General features: G+C 35.0%; 1 non-coding gene across 1 annotated transcript; it reads right to left on the bottom strand.

Moving 5' to 3' along the window:
* Positions 1-12,406: 12,406 nt before the first annotated feature.
* Positions 12,407-12,513, bottom strand: LOC138813058 (U6 spliceosomal RNA). The gene has a single exon (XR_011367706.1). It is a non-coding gene; the product is annotated as a U6 spliceosomal RNA (small nuclear RNA).
* Between the last annotated feature and the right edge of the window lie 1,217 nt (positions 12,514-13,730).

Below are 13,730 nucleotides of genomic sequence, written 5' to 3'. Positions count from 1 at the left end.
TTATGACTAGCCATTTTCTAACAATGAGTGATATTCATGAGCACTAATATTTTGGTGCCTTTAAATAAATTGAGACGATGTTCTGGTACCTCTTGGTTCTAATTGACTTAATCATTGGATCATTCATGTACAAACATTTGCATTGTACTTTTTAATTTTTATATATAAAATAGTCCCCAAAGTTTTACTTTAAAGTGATAATGGGAGGGTGTCTTCATGTTCAAAACTTTATATTTATTTCAATTAAAGTACTGAAAACACATGATGTTCACTGGAGCAATATGATGAGAAACATGAGAAAGATGAAAGACATATTTCTAGAAAAATATGAGAACATATTTCTAAAGAGAAGGGATATATTGATTAAAACATAGAAAAGAGTAAAATATGTTTCATGCTTGAGACTGCGTAAATTACATATGAATGTAGCTCAAGATGCGACGGAGAGATGAATTCATATTTGTATTACTGAGATTTACATCACAATATAAGAAATATATGTATTTTAAGGAATTGGTCATTCAAAGCCCTAGATACTAATGGATTAAGAATGGAATTGAAAATTGCAGATGAAAACAAACCAATATGCAGGTATTATGATTTTATAATACTAATATGAAATAACTGAAGCTTTTGTCTTCTGAAAAAGAATGGTTAGCCTATAATTTCAATGTAAGGAATCAGTTGTAATGAGTCTAAAATCTTTTCCTCCAAGATATCCAAGAGTACTATACTCATCCACTAAAGAGTAAATAAGTAATTATTTTCCTTAGTTTTGCTTAATATTAATTTACTTGTAGCAAAAGGTTAAAATGTCTGCTCTCTTTCTTTCAATGTAATAACATACATTTCATATTATTACTGTCTCTTCATAGAAGCCTGAAATCACTATTTCAAAGTAACACAAACCGAAACACAAAAATAACCGGATACAACCATCACAAATCCTAAATTATGTGAAAAAAGCCACAATATCAAAAATAAACCTGAGGAAGTGGAAAAACAATGGCAGAATAACAACAAAAAATTACCCTAGCTCTAGCTAATGAAACAGAGATTTAGAGTCCTAGCAGGTACTCCACTTCTAGCAGGTCAAACCAAGTCAGGTATAATTATATATAGATATATAATTCAAAAGAAGATTTTTATACTGTTTTCACAAGGAAACAGAAATGTATGATAAGTTACCTAGCCAGGCAGGTGACTGCTGTGAAAAAAAAGCACAGCTGCACTGTGGAAATAAAAGGGCCACATGGGAAAAAAGCAGGAACAGAGACAGCCACATCCAAACACAGACACAATTCACCTTACCACTGGACAGTTCGAAATGTCTTTGGAACCACAAGTATTAACATGACAACATTTCACCACAAATGATCTCTAATCCTATACTTAACGGTCTAGACAAAAACCTAAGTCTAGAAAAACAAATCACAACAGAAGACCAAACCAACACCTGGCAAATCAACCAAGAACATAGAGAGTCACCTGTTAAGATCATAGATCCCCCAAATGAAAGCCAATAAATCCTCCAAATGGACAAAACAAATCAGAAAAATACAAGAAAACTGATGCCAAGGTAGTATACTTCACACAGGAAATGACCAGACATTAGAACAGACAGTTAAGGACCTAGAAGATAGTATTCAAAATACATTAAAAGTAATGCTGAAAAATGTGATTAACGAAAAGATACAAAACCTCCACAAGGAAATTTGTGAACAAGATGAGACCAACCAAAGATTAGCAAAATAATTCATGTAGACTACAAACAGAAAATAAATAATTTCTGAGAAGTCAAAGGAGTCCAAGGAAAAAAAATAGATACCTAGTTAAAAGGTATGAGAGAAGATACAGCTAAAAAACCAACCCCTCCAGTGCCCCTACCCAAAGAAAAGATGTAAACAAAGTCCACACAAGACCTAAAACAAAGCTTTAATAAAGATAGAAGCCCTAAAAATGACCAATTAGGAGACAGAGAAATCCAAAACCAAATAGAAAGTCTCTACAGCGAAAAGATGACATAGAAGATAATGTTGGGCGTCAAAGACAGACTAGGTCTAATAGAAAAGAGGAGATAATAATTTAGAACAAATCCAAGAAATAAGAAACGGTCTTGCTGGAAGTTCCAGATTCAGTTAGAAGATCAAACTTGGGGGAGATAGGTATCAAGAAGGAGAAGAGCAGGAAACAAAATGGATGGGAAACATATTACAGAAATCAAGCAGAGAACATGCCAAACATCCAAAGAGATAGGCTCATTCAGAGAAGAGAAGCCTTTAGAAAACCAGAGAATACCAGAACAGAACAACCCACCACCACATCATAATCCATTAGAGGATCATAAGAGATCAAGGAAAGGATTCTTAAAGCTGCCAGGAGAAAAGACTGATTATTTATAAAGGATATACATTCAGAATAAATAATGATTTCTTAGCCGATATGGTAAAAAGGAGAGCCTGGCATGATATATGGCAAACGTTAAAGGCAAACAACTACCAACCGTGAATATTGTCCCAAGCAAATCTCTCCTTTACATTTAAAGGATATATAAAAATATTTCATGACAAAGAGAACTTGAAACAATTTATCTCCACCAAATCGGCAAGATTGAAATTAATCAAATATATCCTACATAGAGAAGGTCAAGAAGAACAGCAACTGGTTATATAAAATGCTCCCTACCAGAGAAAAAAGTAAATATAATAAGAATAGATGAGGCACAGCTCCTAACAGCAGGTGTATGAAATAGCAGGAATTATTAGATATTTCCAAGCCTCAACTCTCAATATCAATGGACATAAATTTCCAATTAGAAAACACAGATTAGGGGCTGGGAAGGTGGCTCAGTGGTAGAGTGCTTGCCTTGCATGCCTGAGGCCCTGGGTTCGATTCCCCAACACCACATAAGCAGAAGAAAAAAAAGTCAGAAGTGGTGCTGTGGCTCAAGTGGTAGAGCACTAGCCTTGAACTGAAGAGCTGAGGGACAGCGCCCAGGCCCAGAGTTCAGGCCCCACAACTGGACTCCCCCCCCAAAAAAAGAAAACACAGATTAGATAGTAGTTTCAAAAAACAAGACACATCCATCCAGTTTCCACTAGAGATACATTTCATTGACAAAAACAAACACATACTCAAACTGAAAGGCTGGAAGGAAAATTTTCAAGCAAATGGACAGCATAAACAGTCCACAGTAGAATTACTAACATAAAATAATATAGAATTCAAATTAAAATTAGTAGGAAGAGACATTACATATTGATAAAGGCAGCTGTCCATTAGGAGGATATATCAAGTTTAATATCATTGCCCTGAATCCTGGAGCACCCCACATCATGAACCAAATACTACATAACCTTTAAACACATCTCAACCCATCATTGTCATGCATGGATTGGTTATTCAAGAGAAACTCAACCAAGAAACTGAAGACCTAAATAATTGCATTGACCACCTAGCCCTAAGAGACATCTACAGAATATACACTCAGTGTCAGTATATACATTCTTTGCAGCAGGTCATGGAAGATTCTCCAAAATACAACCTATCCTATGTCACACAGAAATTCTGTCCAAATTGAAAGAAAAATTAATTGAATTCCCATACCTTGTCAGACCACAGCAGAATAAACTTACAATTAAACAGCTAAAGCAAAAATAATTGTCAAACCCATGAAGACTGAACAACATATTGCTGAATGACCAGTAGGACACTGAAGAGATTAGCATAGAAATCTGAAAGTTTCTGGAATTTAACAAAAATGAACACACAAAATACCAGCTCCTCTGGGACATATTAAATGCAGTACTTACAGAAAAATTTATAGCTTTGAATGCCTACATCAAGCAATTGGGGAAATCTCAAATCAGTATTTTTGTTATGTACCTAAAGCTCTTTGAAGAGAGGAACAAGTCCAAACCTAAGTGGGCGGAAACAAATGAAAAAATTAAGTCAGAAATAACTAAATAAAGACAAAATAAAACATAGAAAGATCAACAAAACAGAGCTGGTCCTTTCAATAAATTAACAGACTTGAAAGACGCTTATCAAATCTGACTTAAAAGAGACCTTATATAGATAGAAAGATAAGTAAAAACACACAGATTGGGAGAAGGTCTTTAGTTGCTCTGCAACATACAATGACCTCAATCTCAAATATTCTTAGAGCTCCGAAAGTTAACCCCCCCAAAAAAACAAATCCTCATAGAAACAACAACCCTCATAATATAAGTGGGCTTAAGATTTAAGGAGAGACCTCTCTGAAGAAGAAATATGAATGGCCAATAGATACATGAAAAATATGCAACATTTCTGGCCATAAAAAAATGCAAACCAAAGCAAAATTGAGATTCCACCTCACCCCAGTTTGATTGACCATTACGAAGAAAACTAATAATATCAGATGCTGGGCTGGTGGGGATATGGCCAAAAAGGAACATTACTACACTCACTATTGGTGGAAATGTAAACTTGTTCAAATACTCTGTAAAAAAAAGTATAAAGGTTCCTCACTAGAGCTCCCCGATGACCCAGCAATGATGGATCAAGAAAATGTCATATATATTCACAAGAAAATTCTATGCTTTCATCAGAATGAATGAAATTGCCCCATTTGTAAGGAAATGAAATCATTTGGAAACATAATAATTCAAACAAGCCAGACCCAAAGAATCATAGGCTACATATTTTGACTCATTTGGAAAAACTAGTATATGTCTAGGATATTCCCAATAGCTCAATAGCAATATGCATATCACCATAAAATGATGCTTATCGAAATGAGCTCCAAGAAATGGATACAAGATGATTGTATAGTGAACTGTTTTTAGTTATTTCTATTTAGTTTTTACCCTTTGGTTTATTCCCTGTAGTTACTGTTTTTGATTTCTGTACCCTTTGTCTTATACATAAGTTAATCTGATTTGGGGAAGGGAAGGGAAATCACAGAAATGGTCGACAAAGATTAACTAAAGCAACAGTGATATTCACTAGACGCTATGTTAGAAATAAGCTTTACAATTTTGTGGGAGTGCGATGTCAGGGTTGGGGGAAGCACGAAAAAATCAGGAAGGGGTAACACTGTTAAAAATGTACTCATTACTTATGTAACTGTAACCCATCTCTCTGTATATCACCTTCATAATAAAAAAACAAAACAAAAAGAGAACTCATCCAAATACAGAAAATCAGAGACAAAAATGAGACAACACAACAGATATAAGCAAAATTGAGAAGTTATAAGAGAGTACTTTGAAAATCTTACGTCAATCACCTGGAGAATCTTGGAGAAATTGATGCTTTCCTATACTGGATCTGAAGCAAGAAGTAACACATAAGAAGAAATGAAAATGAAATGTTAGTAAACCACTTCGCATTCCAGAAAAATCTAGGCCTCAATGAATTTACCATGAAATTAAGGCCTGCAAAGAACTTACAATACACAGATGTAACTCTTCAATGGATAGAAAGGGAAATGGAATTATCAAACACATTCTATGAAGCTAGAATTAGACTCTTCCTCAAATCACATAGGGACTCACCAAAGAAAGAGAACTATGAACCCAACTCTTTGATAAGCAATTATGCAGAACTTCTTAATAAAATTCTCACCAACTAATTTCAGCAACTAACAAAAAATAATATTGTATGATCAAATAGGATTCACCCTAGGATACAATTGGATTGAATATTCTTGTCAATAATCATAATACAAACCATCAGCAGAAGCAGGGACAAGAAACACATGATCGTCTATAGGGATGTAGTAATAGCTTTTAACAAGCTCCAATACCCCTTTATGATTAAAAGGTCTGAGAAGCTAGGAATGCATGGAACATTCCTCAATATAATACACACACACACTCACACACATACACATATATGACTCACACACACATATATATATATATGAAACACATATCACACACACACACACACACACACACACACACACACACACACACACACACATATATGACAGAGATAATTAGCATTTACCTAACCGTGGAAGCACGGAGACATTAACATCAGGAATGAGACAAGGATGTCCACTCTCTGCACTACTCTTCAATATGGTAGTGGACTTTCTAGCAAGAGCAATAGGCAAGAGAAAAACATAAAGGGGATCCAAATAGGGCAGAAGTAAAACTATCCCTTTTTTACAGATGAAATGTTCCTGTATTTAAAGGACTCTATAGCTTCCTCCTCCAAGTTACTAAAGGTGACACTAGCCTTCAGCAAAGCATCAGGGTATAAAACCACAAGACTCAGTAGTTTTTCTGTGTTACCAACAATGGGAAGATCCAGGCTGAAATCCAAAAAACAACCTCATATGTATTAGTTTCAAAATCAAATCAAATCTAAACTAAACAAAACAACAACAGGAATTAATTAATTTAATTAAAAATGTGAAGGACCTCTACTGTGAAAACTTTAAAAATCTAAAAAGGGAAATTGAAGGAGACTCAAGGAAATGGAAAATCTTTTAATGCTCCTGGTTGGAAGAATTTACTTGAAGAAACTGCAATACTGCCCCCAAACAATTGACAATGCAATACTCATCAAAATCCCAACTATATACTTCAATACAATAAAGAAAGCAATCCAAATTTAATACGGAATTAAAAAATTACAGATGAAACAGAAGGCTTAGAAATGAACTCATGGGCCTATAGTGGTCTTACACACACACACAGAGAGAGAGAGAGAGAGAGAGAGAGAGAGAGAGAGAGAGAGAGAGAGAGAGAGAGAGAGAGAGAGAGAGAGAGAGAGAGAGAGAGAGAGAGAGAGAGAGAGAGAGAGAGAGAGGAATTCTATTCACCCATCAGAAAGGATGACTTTTCACCAGTCTTAAGGAAAATGCAAGGCTTGGTAAAATTATACTAAGAGCAAAAAGAACGGAATGCAGACTCAGAGCAATATAAGTTTCATGGATTCATTCATTTATGGTAGCTAGAAGGTGCCTACAAATCTACAAATAAACAAGACTGATTCTATCTCGTCCCAGTTAGAATGGCCATTATCAAGAAAGCTAACAATAGCAAATGTTGACATGGATGTAGCCAATTGGGAACTCTATTACACTGTTGGTGGGAAATTACACTTGTTCATCCACTGTGGAATGCAATACAGAGTTTCCTGAAAAGACTAAATATAGATCTCCCTTAAGACCCAGTAATTCCCCTCATCGGCAGTAATTCAATAAATAACAAACAATCTCACATGAAAGCTACCTGCATAACACAGGCCCAGAGTTCAAGGACTTGCAAAACGTTACCACTGCTGTTATTTGTTTCTTCAAATATGAACTTTTGACATGAGAAACCAAATCATTCTATTTGCAGTAGCTAGGATAGGACTTAAATGTTGTGGGTGATAAAAAGGCTTCTTTGTTGAATGTTAGGAAAAGAGGTAGGCAGTCCAAGAAAAGGGAGATTTTTTTGTTGTTAGTCTGAAGGGCTTGAAGTCTGGGCTTGGGCACTGTCCCTGAGCTCTTCAACTCAAGGTGAGTTCTCTACCTCTTGAGCCACAGTGCAACTTCTGGTTTTCCTGTGGTTAAATGGAGATATGAGTCTCAGGGACTTTCCTGCCCAGGGGGCTTTGAACCACAGTCCTCAGCTTCCTGAGTAGCTAGGATTACAGTTGTGAGCCACTGGCACCAGGATAAAAATGGGGGAATTTTAGAAAAGAAAATCCACCTCTTCACCTGTGTCTAAACCTCAGATATCACTATTAGAACACTTCATCCTCAACTCATTTCATCAGATATTTGTAAAGTTTCTCTTTCCCTTTATGTAGGAATACTGCAGTCAATATCAACTCAGCTGTGGGACTGGATCAATTGTATGTTAATTGCTAGCACCTAAATCAAGAACTGTTACATCAAAACAAATGAACCCCTCAGTTGGAATAATTGTTTTCTCTTTTTATTACAAATCTGTGCTTTATTAATTCCTAATGTGATACTGGACCTCCTAACAGACTGATGATATTTTCTTTCTCTTCAGCAATTGTCCTTCTCCCACATGTGGTCAAATATTTAAGATTTCAAAGATTTCCATTGATAATTCATTAATTTGACCTCTAAGATAATGTGCATTTCTGGAATTTGGTCTGCTGTCTTGTTCTTACATGCACAGGCTTTCTATGATTTATTTGTTCTACAAGCAATTCTACTTTCCAATCTTCGTGTGATCCATTTTAGTCCCTCTCATCAGGCTTTCTGACCCTCTCTCTGGAGTCTCATTTGAGTATGTCTCATAAAAATATATTATCAACTAAATGACTCTCAACTTCTGTTTCTGGCCTGACTGCATGTAGTCTGTGATAGCAGCCCTGACTGGCTGTGCTTACTGGAGTGTTTTTTGTTTTGTTTTGTTTTGTTTTGTTTTTAGAAGTCTAGGATCACTATTGAAGGTAATAGCTTTTCTGAGCCTTTGTGATCCCCTGGCTTAGAGTCAATGGGTTTTTCTCCTAAAGATACAAAGAACAGGTGACTAAATTCCTGTTTAAATTGTCTCAAAATGAGGCAATCTGGCATCCTTGCAAAGCCATAAAAAATCCTCTATAACCAATTACAGAAATGTTATATCAAGATGGCTTGTTAAGATGACTGTTCATTGGAAATGTTCATCTCCAAGTCACCACCATACAACTGATAACATTCCTGGGAGCAGACTTTTGGAAGAAAGGTTCCCCTTCCTTCCTTATCTTATTATAGATCAAACCATAATATTCTGCAGTTGTGGTCAGCCTGGAGCACTTTTTCCCAAGAATATTCTGTAGTGTAAAAGAGGACCAACTATCAAAATAAAGGTGAAAATACTTGTCTACTACAGAATGATTTATTGTGCTTATATCTATTGTTATTTTAACAAAAAATCTATTGTTATTTTCATTACTTCAAACACATGGATAATTTATATTGGGATTAGACAAGTGGCAAAGGATTAATAGAATAAAGATTCCATTTACTTTCATATATCCAATATAATACACTTAACCCCTTATGAAAAATTAAATCCAACTGTAGAAACAATGTCAAAAATATAAAATAAGCCTTAATATGAATAATCTGGCACACATAAACCATCATCTACTCAGAAATGCAGTCTCTCTATAGATATTTATTTGGTGCAGAAAAATAATTAATGTATATGACTTTTATATATCATCTGAAATACTCCTCGTGTATATAATTGTATATAATTTTATAGACGTTAGCTAGACAGGAATTTAACGTGCATGTAGAAATCAAATTTCCACAGTTTATGCTAGATGAGAGGAGTCATACTCTCTTGTACTGTGTGGTGTGAATTTTACCACAGTGCTGAACCCTTCCACTTAATACCAAAAGTCATTTGCAATAATTTATTATTTGATGTTAAGATGAGTGCTAATTGTAGAATACACTTAGAATTATTACATTAATTCACAGAATTAAAAAGTAATGATATATTATTTGTTTAAATTCCAATGCTTCTCAATTATACAATTCATGAACTATATTATTAAAATTAGATTCACTTTCTTCTTTTCTATAGCTGCTAAAAGTAAAATTATATATTAAGGATTCAACATTAAGAAATCAATAATAAGTAACTTATTAAAATGATATAGTACTAAACTGTGATTTGAATTACAGTTCTAACAAATTGTGATGTAAACAACTGTTAATAGAATTATAGTTAATATTTTTAAAGTTACCAGCTTGTTATTTGTTTCCTAATTGTGTCATTTGTTATTTTTGGTCCAAGTTGTGTCTTCATCTTTATTGTTTAGTTTTCTATTTTATCTCTATTGGTTTGCTGATTAGTTACTGACATGAGGCTGAAAATCTGTATGCTAGTTAATTACTTCCTATGTTAAAGTAAAATTTCTGCTCTCCACATCTGTTCTACTCTTAGTATAGTATTTTCCCCAGTCCCATATCCTGTATTGCTGCTCTCATGTATTTTATTTTAGTTTATTTTTATTGTGAAAATACCGTACAGAGGGATTACAATTACATGGGCAAGATAATGAATAAATTTCTTATCAAGCATTGTTGCCTCCTCCTTTGTTTCCCCTTCTCATCCATTCTTTATTTTATTTTGTTTATTTAAATTTTACTGTCAAGGTAATGTACAGAGGTATTATAGTTACCTAAATAAGGTAATGAATTTATTTCTTTTCTAATTTGTTATCCCTTCCCCCATTTTTCTCCTTCTTCCCTCCCAACAGCCCCTCCAAGATTATTTCCAACATATTGTCTTCTCCCCCTTGTCCTTTGTCTCACCATTTTTCCCTTTCCCTAACCTAGTTCATATCAACATATTTACAATAACCAGGGTTATTCAAAATCAAATACAGTGACTAAATATTAAATATTAATCAAATGTTAATCAAAACCAAATACAGCGATTACAGGGGATAAACTATAGGTGGGGAAAACACAAAAGGATAAAAAGAAATCATGCAGTACATTAAGAACAACAACAACAAAAAACATGTCTTGGAGTTCATTTCACTTGGAATCATCTTATACGGTCATATGTACATAGCTAGAGGGCTATTCTGCTCATCTACTAAGATTATCCTTGATGTACACAATAATGCTCCTCTATTACCCAGTAATCTCACTTCTGGGCATTTAACCAGGTGGCCACAAGCAATGCCACAGTAAAGCTACCAGCACAATTATGTTTATCACAGTATTGTTTACCATAGATAAGATATGGAATCAATCTAGAGGCCCCTCAGTAGATGAATGGATCAAGAAAATCACACACACACACACACACACACACACACACACACACACACACACACACACACACACACACACGGAATACTATGCTTTCATCAGAAAGAATGATACCACCTCATTTGTAAGGAAATGGAAGTTCTTGGAAAAAAATTATATTAAGTAAGCCAGACTTAAAAAAATATAGGTCCCAGAGTTTCCCTTATTTGTAATAGTTTACACCAAGGATAATCTCATGTATTTTAATTTGACATTTTGTCCTATGTTGAGCATACAAAATTATTGCTGTATTGTTTGTTATTATTTCTGCAAACAGGCAGGTATATTTAAAGAATTATGTTTCTCTTATCCATTACTGGAGGAAGAACACCCAAAAGAGCAACCCCTATAAGGAATAACAACTCCTACTTATTTAGCTTCATTCCTATGTAAGACCAGTGTTGTCCCCTGTATCCTCATGTTGTAAATTACAAATCTATAGCGGTTCATCCTGTATCTCTACTATTTTCTACATTATGACCTAAATGCCCTAGCAATTCTACTTTAAAAAATTCTCTCTTAATGTTTGAGGTGTGTGTGTGTGTGTGTGTGTGTGTGTGTGTGTGTGTGTGTGTTTACAAAAATCAGAAGACAACATTTTTCCTCATTTAGAATACATCATTCAGGTCATTATAGGTTGTGGATAATGGGAGAAGTCTCGTTTTAAGGATGAAACATAAAAATATATTTGTGCATGCACCACAGTTTATTATCTTGGCTTTTGTGAATAATGTGAATAACAATGAAATACAGATATATATATACAAGTTACTCAGAGAGAAATAATCACATGATTGGTAGATCAGATGATATTTCAACTTTGGATTTCTTTAGAAAACTGCATACTATTTTCTACAAGGAGAATACTAACCTGTATTTTGACCAAGAGTGTAGAAAGTTTCCCTTTCTCCACACTCTCATCAGCCAACATTATTACCTTTTGAGTTTTATAAAAGGGCAGGTTTTTACTGTGTGCAGGACCCAAGATGACCTCAGACCCAAATCCTTTTACGCCTACCTCCTAAACGCTTCGAATTACAAGCCTTTACCACCACACCTGGTTCTTTTGATTTTTTTTTGATGAGGGTTATAATAGTTATGAAGTAGTATCATAGTAATTTTGAATTGCATTTCTCTAATGACTTCTGTTTACAAAGCATTAAGCCATCATAGAAGTGGTATTAAACACAACTTTGTAAACCCACTGGCAATTTTCTTTGGGCCTGGCTGACTTCACTTAATATAATTTTTTACAAGTCTTTTCATTTCCTAACAAATGGGGCAATGTCATTCTTTCTGATGGAGGCATAGAATTCCATTGTGTATATATACCACATATTCTTGATCCATTCATCTAGAAGGGACATCTAAGTTGGTTCCATATCTTAGCTATCATAAATAATGCTGCAATAAACATAGTTGTGATAGTAGTTTTAGTATGGTCTTGTTTGTGGTCATTTAGGTAAATCCCCAAAAGTGGGATTGCTGGGTCAAAGGGGAGCTTTATGGGGAATCTTTGGAGGAACCTCCATAATGCTTTCCAAAGTGGTTGAACACGTTTATCTTCCCACCAACAATGCTGTATGGTTCCCTTGTGGCCACATCCCCTCCAGCTTCTGTTGTAAAAATCTGGAACACTCCACGAATTTGCATGTCATCCTTGTGCAGGTGCCATGCTAATCTTCTCTGTATCGTTCCAATGTTAGTGTATGTGATGCTGAATTGAGCACAGAATATTTTTTATATCTAAAGTGCAATTGATTTTTTTAAACTGCACAATTGAAAAAAAAGGAAGTTCAAAAGAATTGTCGAGAAATTTTACAACCATATATTTCTTTTTTTCTTTTTTTTATTTTTATTTTTATTTTCTGTGAACATATTGTACAGAGGGGTTACAATTACATGGGCAAGATAATGAGTACATTTCTTATCAAGCATTGCAGCCTCTTCCTTTGTTTACTCTTCACAACTCTTCCCAGCCTCCTCCCCCGGCTCCTCCTCCCCCCCCCCCCCACCAAAGTTGTAAAGTTCGTTTTCGACATGACAACTTGTACTTCTCATTGTTGCAACAGGTCCACCTGTATCCTTAAACGACTTCTTTTTCCCCATCTCCTCCACAGATTATACCGACATCAAATATAGTGAAAGCAGGGGTTATACTGTGGGGGAGGGACATACAAAGCAACAAAGAAATAATCTTATAAATGCGTTAGAAACAAATGCATGAAAGAAAAAAAAACATTTAAATGCATATCTAAGGGTTCATTTTCTTAACATCACATTATCTGAATCTTTTTTGCTTGACTTATACATATACTATATATTGCAAATAAGGGAAACCATGGGACCTATGTTTCTTTGGGCCTGGCTTACTTCACTTAATATAATTTTTTCCAAGTTTTTCCATTTCCTAACAAATGGGGCAATGTCATTCTTTCTGATGGAGGCACAGAATTCCATTGTGTATGTATACCACATTTTCTTGATCCATTCATCTACTGAGGGGCACTGGTTCCATATCTTAGCTATGGTAAATAATGCTGCAATAAACATAGTTGTGCTGGTAGCTTTAGTGTGGTCTTGTTTTTAAGCATTTGGGTAAATGACAAAAAGTGGGATTGCTGGGTCGTAGGGGAGCTCTATGTGAAGTATTTTGAGGAACCTCCATACTGCTTTCCAAAGTGGTTGAACAAGTTTACACTCCCAGCAACAATGAAGTAAGGTTCCCGTCTGTCCACATCCCCTCCAGCATCTGTTGTTATTAGATATTAGAGTTCTTGATTTTTGCCATTCTAACTGGGGTGAGGTGGTACCTTAATGTTGTTTTGATTTGCATTTCTTTTATGACTAGGGAGGTTGAGCATTTGTTCATGTGTCTATTAGAAAGAAGGATTCTTTCTTCTTCAGAGAAGTTTCTCTTTAAGTCTTTAGCCAACTTATTTCTTGG

This window comes from Dipodomys merriami, unplaced genomic scaffold, assembly GCF_024711535.1.
Source record: "Dipodomys merriami isolate MVZ:Mamm:240054 unplaced genomic scaffold, mDipMer1.0.p SCAF_58, whole genome shotgun sequence".
Classification (NCBI taxonomy): domain Eukaryota; kingdom Metazoa; phylum Chordata; class Mammalia; order Rodentia; family Heteromyidae; genus Dipodomys; species Dipodomys merriami.
This window is presented reverse-complemented; position numbering and strand designations above follow the sequence as displayed.